General features: G+C 36.7%; 1 long non-coding RNA gene across 1 annotated transcript; it reads left to right on the plus strand.

Moving 5' to 3' along the window:
* The first annotated feature begins 445 nt into the window (after positions 1-445).
* Positions 446-6,021, plus strand: LOC131316112 (uncharacterized). Its single transcript, XR_009197007.1, has 6 exons — positions 446-551; positions 762-841; positions 1,009-1,069; positions 1,392-1,438; positions 4,417-4,507; positions 5,248-6,021. It is a non-coding gene; the product is annotated as an uncharacterized LOC131316112 (long non-coding RNA).
* The last annotated feature ends 234 nt before the right edge of the window (positions 6,022-6,255 follow it).

Genomic DNA, 6,255 nt, shown 5'->3' on the forward strand with positions numbered 1-6,255 from the left:
TAGTGTAATTGACTACTTTAACAACTAATTTGCTTTACATATCAGGCAAGAAATATTGTGTTGAAATAAATTTTGAAGAATAGAGATAAAGTACACCCATACAACCTAACATGAAGTAGATTACCCTACATGCTACAACAAAAATCAGAAATTCTCCTAAATAATAAGAACAGGTTTGGGGGATGCCAATTTTTTGTTCGATTTTTCCAATTGTGCCCCTGGTCTTTAGATGCAGAGTGTTGTCTATGTGTCCATAATTGTAATTTTGCCTCCTTGCCTTATAGGTGGATCACACGCAGCCACATAGCCCTTGAAAGGATGATTGTCTCCTACTCCCCTGTGTAATAGTACGTACCGCCCCCCCTCTCTTTTTCTCCCTCTTGCGATTTTTCTTCCGGCTCCCATGGCCTCTCTCTCTCTAAAAGCAGAGAAGAAATGGACGGTGATCACCGAGTACGCCGAGTTCTTGGGGAATCTCACCAACGTCGTCTCCCAGTATCTCAAGAAGCTCCTAGCGACCTCGCCAATAAGCGGCCTTGATATCTAGAAGCGTAAAAATCACTGAATTTTCCCCCTCTTTTCTGATATTTGTGTTCTATTTTGTGGTTTGTTCTGGGTTCTCACATAAAAAAGAATGGCTCATCCTTTTCGTTACAATGTCCAACATCATGCATCTGTCCTTTTTGTTATGAGCGGCTTGTTGTTAGAATGTCAATCTATTTTTGGTTCCATTCTCACTCTAACGGATCACCGATTGACAGATCATTTCGATCAATAACTCGCTCTCTTTCAATCTTCGACCCATGGACTACAAAGTCAAGTTCGCTGACCATACTTCATGGTACTCCTGAAAAGATTCAAATTCTGTTTATGCTTGTATATAGTTGTATGCTTTTGGGTAATATATATCTTGTTCTGTAGAGAGCCCCAAGTTGGAGAAACTGTCAGAAGCTCTAATATGTCTCTGGGACTTCTATTTTCTCTCCCTTATTTGTGTTTTGGCTACAGATATCTGGGTTTGAGCAAATAGGGTTCTGGGACTTCTTTTTTTCTCTCCCTTATTCTAAAGGTAATTTTTTGAGTTCTTCTTCCATTTAGGGTGGATTTGAGCTGTGATTCGGGTGTGTTTTGTGTATTTTTGGTCGGTAGGTGAAGAAGAAGGTAAAACGAAAAAGGGGGTGCAAATTGCGGAACTTAAATACTTTTCTCAAGCGAAAGCAATCTTTTCATTCCCCTTCTGATTATGATTTTTGATGATCTCTTTGTGTCTAATCATTCCTAATCATTATGTACCCCATGTGCCTTTTGGTCAACTCCTTAGTATTCCCATGATTCTATACTATTGAGTATATTCTTTACGTTTCTAATTACAAATGGTATATGTATTACAGGGCACTCAAGTCAGGGAGATTGGCGGGTGATGAAAAGACATGATGAGGTATGATTTTTTGGATTTTAGTTTGCATTTATTTGATTTCTACTCGCTTTATTAGATGCTAGAGCCTAATGATGTCTTACTCCTTTTCTTATTATCTTTTTAATCGTTCATGTTTGTGTGGACTGTGGCGTTTTGCTGAGTAATGGAAGCACAAATTATTCTATTCATTGTTTGCCTTCTCCTATGAGAGTTGAATGTATATGATCCTGTAAACAGTGCAGAAGTCTTTTAACTTATTTTACCAATTCCAACAGATATGGTGATATCTTTTCCTAGAATTTGATTTTATTATTGTTCGATCAAAGGAAAGAGGAACTCAAGAGAATTTTTTTTTGTTACTTTGGGTTAATTTTCGTTAGACTTGTAGTAAGAATTTGATGCGCTTTTGTCTCTTAACTACATGGGCAGTTAGTTTTGGGTTAAATGTTTCATGAAAGAACAAGTTTTTGTCAAGTTTGTGCAAATCAAATTGAGCCTTCAAAATTTAAATTTTCTTTAACTTCTTTTGTATCCCATTGTCTACCTTGTAGCATATGCTTGATTATAGCATCGTTTGGTTGCAATTGCTTCACCCTTTAGCATATTTTAAGGTTTTGTATTTCATGTCTAAATGCTCAAAGTTTATAGTTTACAGAAAGTGTTAAGGTTCTGTACTTCAACAGTTGGTTACGTGCCTCTCTATGGACTTGTTTAGAGACAAGTGTAACTCATTCCTTTTTAAGGGAATCTATAGCATTGCTACTATGTGTAGGTCATGTGATTCCATTATCCTACCCTTATGCATTAAGAACGAGTTTTTCGGATGCCATTTTTCAATTTGGGACACAGTTACCCCTCAATTGGACTGCCATTGGTTTTAAGGACGAGGGTAATTTTGTCTTTTTAGCCTAGGCAAAGAACGTGAATGATGTTAAGCCACATCTCCCCCTCTCCTTCCCTTTGTCGGGTTCAGAAGAAAACAGAGAGAGAGAGAGAGAGAGAGAGAGAGAGAGAGAGAGAGAGAGAGAGAGAGAGAGAGAGAGAGAGAGAGAGAGAGTGTGTGTGTGTGTTTTGGGGGTTCCTTTCGTTCCTCTGCACTACCGCTTGCCGTCGAGAGGTAACCGTTGCGACTATTGTTCTTTTCTTTTCTTTTTTCACTTTTTCCATGTGCTCTGTGCTTGTGCGTTTTTGCGATCGTCCTCCTTTTCGCTTTGACAAATAACTGTAGTTTGTTCTGGCCGTTCTTTTTTGCACTTCGCACTGTGCTTGCGGTTTGACGTGTTCCGCCGTTGAACGTTGTGTCCTCTGATTTTGTCGTCGTGTTGAAGTCGTCAGACAAAACACTTTTCCACTGTGTTGGATCTGTGTTTGCAAAGTGTATGTTTGAGGGTTTTTTTGTTTATAGTTTTGAAACTTTTCCCTCTTTCTGTTCGTGTTCCATGTTACAATTTGTGTTATTGCTATGGACTATCTAGGTTTGTAGTATTTGGGGTTTTGGAAGATCTCTTAGTTTTGGACTTTGCCGTCAGTAAATTAGGGAGTATTGATCTCAAGTTTTGATAACCTCGACAAATGATCTCATCATTATGTTCTGGGACTATTTTTTAACTTCAATACTGGTAAATTGCCTTAAGTAGGTAAAACTTTCAGCTACTTGTCGTTTGTTCTATTAGTACATGGTTCCGGATTGTAATGTAATTTGTTCATGATTTTTCCTTCTTGTACTTCATCTTTAGGAATTCAGGGAGTTCATTCTCTTACATTGGCTTGAAGTTCTTACTCCTTTGACTTAAAAGTATTATTCTTTGGCAAATGTTAAAATAAAGTACAAAGGGTGACTTCATTGAAGTTATCAACCACTGGCTTTGTTTGGTCATATGGATGAGGATAAAGATGGTTGATGACATGATGTACATCAATGAACTCATTCATTATAAGTTACTTCTTAGTACATATAGTGAATACTTGACATTAACAATTATATCGTATTTGACATACATGGTTGGCAACAAAGAAAGGAAAGAGAACCATATGATTGTAAGGACGAGGAACCATATTTGTAGTACTCATTTTCCTTATCCTTAGAAATGAAAAAGTCAGCTACAGATATGGTAAAATCGGTTAAGTTTATGATATAAGTACCAACTTTGTTTCTATTCTCAAGGGCCACATCTATACACACAATAGAGTTAACTTGGTTTGATTGTAGTAGTTGACATTCTATATCTATTAAATTTCCTCTTATTGGTACATTCATGTTGACTAGGGAATTTGTTGTACTTGTTCGTAAGATGCGGGGATTTTATGGTTTCTTACATTTCAGCTTTGTCATTTGAAAATCAAAGAGTATTTGTTTTGATCTATTTCCCTTCTTCATTTGTGTTGTATCTTCGCTTTTGTGGTATTGGGATGGCTTAGTTAAGTTCGTAAGATGTTGGATTTTGATGATTTCTTGCATTTAGGTTCTGTGATGTTAGGTTAAGAATTCAAGTGAACAATAATGTTCTTTAGTGAAAGTTATGAGTGGGTAAGTAAGGGCCACAAAAAGCTTATATAATGGGGGTTTGTAAGAATGAAGCAAACATTGGAGGGATTTGGATAATCGGCTTGGGGTTTCTATTAGTTTTAAATTGATACTTGGCAGTTTGTTGGATCATATCACAAGTCGTTGAGAATTTTCAAGAATTAAGAGATTTTGGTTGGCAAATTGAAGTACAAAAGGTGGGAGACACAATGATGACAATTGGGGTTGGTAATGTAAGAGTTTAACTGCTAAAGACTTCTGTGGCTAGGAAAATTGACCTGATTAATTAAATTTATAGGAGAATAATGAATGAGACTCTTTTATGCCGACACTTCTAGAGTTGCCATTTTCTTTTAATTTGTGTTATTGTATACCTACATTAAAATCTTTATCCCTTAATTTATGTTGTTTGCCTCATAATCGAACTAGCAATGCTCGATTTTCCTTGATTTTTCTCATAATTGAAACTATCGAGGTGATGCTGGGACACTTGTAGACTCCTATATTTCTAGAAAGGTAGTGCAATACAAGGAGCAAATTGCAACACTTGAAAAACACGAGGACATGTAAGTGGTTGATGGAAGTTTTTGTTGCATTGCTTTGAGTTAACTTTTATCCGATTGGTTGAAATTGAAGCTTTTGAATGTGTTCTGCAAATACAAGATTGTTTTTGGAGATAAAATTTCCATATTCCGGAGGGCATGCTATCCGCTTTTTGGTCACAACTATTCATCTCTACTCTCTCGTTGGTTATCCTTATTGGTAACAGATGAGGTCTTACTTTTAAAATTGTTAGCTCTTTTTTTATTTATTTTTCCTCTTCAAAATCCCTAGTTGATCTGATAATGAGGAATGGAAAATAATCCAAAATCATAGTGTACTCTTACAATCTTGATTCTTGAAGTAAATACCGAGAATAGGCCGGCTAAGAAATGCTTAATAGGAGCTTTTGCTTCCTAACACCGTATTTATGGCCGAATAAGCTTATGTACTCTCACAGTTTTTTCCCTTCCCAAACGGGGTCCCTTTTTTTTAAAATCGGCCCCAAGAATGGACCCTTATTGGAATGAAATTACTAATTCTTGCTCCAAGGATAGATGGAAGCATTGATTTTTAAAGATGGGTGTATTGGGAATCCTGTGAGGGTCAGTTAAGGAATGGTACTAAGTTGTTGGAGATAAATTAATGAGTCTTTGGTGTAAAGACCGGTGAAGATATTAATTTTGCAAGTCATATTAAGGTTTGGTAATTATATTGTCTTACTCATAAATAGAGCACATGAAAATGGATTCTTTTGGAGCTGCAGAACGCATCAATGCTTTTCAGTACAAAGAGCAAATGAAGAGCTTGCAGGAGAGGAAGGAGGCGTTTAATATGATTACTGCTATCTATGACTACTGCGAGCTTTACTGGTGTTATGCTCCTTCAGCGTCTGTAAATAGACTATGCACTATGTGGTCCATATGTAAATTATCTTATACTTTTGCTACTTTGATCAATCTTCCTACCTATTTCCATACTCTTCTATTGCTTCTGGCTCTAAAATCACAAACAAGACATATCTAGCCTATATCAAAACTTGTTCCCTTCAACGGGCATGCATTTGTGCTGTGCACGAAATTGAACCTAGTTATTTTACAAATTTATGTTGCAACCTTGTTGAGGGTTTACAATTTCTATAATCAGTAGGTTGATGAACACAAGGCAAGCATTGATTTAAGACAATTCAAAAGATTGAGGGAGATAGTGAAGTTAGGGGGAGGGGCGAAACACGCTGCACCTACTTTATCTGATAAGGCCTAGGGGCTGAGGAAGATGAGAGACAAGCTTAGGAACTTTGAGGAGGTACAAGCTCAACGAAAGGTAATCGTGAAACTATTGGAAAGACAACTTGTGCTCCATGAGGTAGATAGATCAAACATTGCTCGTACGACTTGATGCTTGGTTATCTGCCTTGGTGGTGTTAATGTTTTTGATATTTCACTAATTTATCTTGAATGATGTGAAGAAACTGTATCCCTATTCTATTTATTGTTGTGAAGGTAATTTGTTACTCTTAAAGATTTTTCAATGTGCTTTTTTTTTTTTTTGGGGGGGGGGGGTGGTCAAATGTTGTTAAAACTGAAACTCTTGACATTGAGGGAAACTCACTTAAATAATATGCTTGCCCATTTACTATACGAACCTAGTAAATGAATATAGAAGGGAAAATATAAAGATGGTAGAACTTCAATTAATAAATATCTCGATGGAACTTGGGTTTTGAGGTTTCTAATTGTCATGACTCTTGGTTTACTGTGAGTTACCCGCCTGC

The sequence above is a fragment of the Rhododendron vialii genome, chromosome 2a (genome assembly GCF_030253575.1).
Source record: "Rhododendron vialii isolate Sample 1 chromosome 2a, ASM3025357v1".
NCBI classification, from domain to species: domain Eukaryota; kingdom Viridiplantae; phylum Streptophyta; class Magnoliopsida; order Ericales; family Ericaceae; genus Rhododendron; species Rhododendron vialii.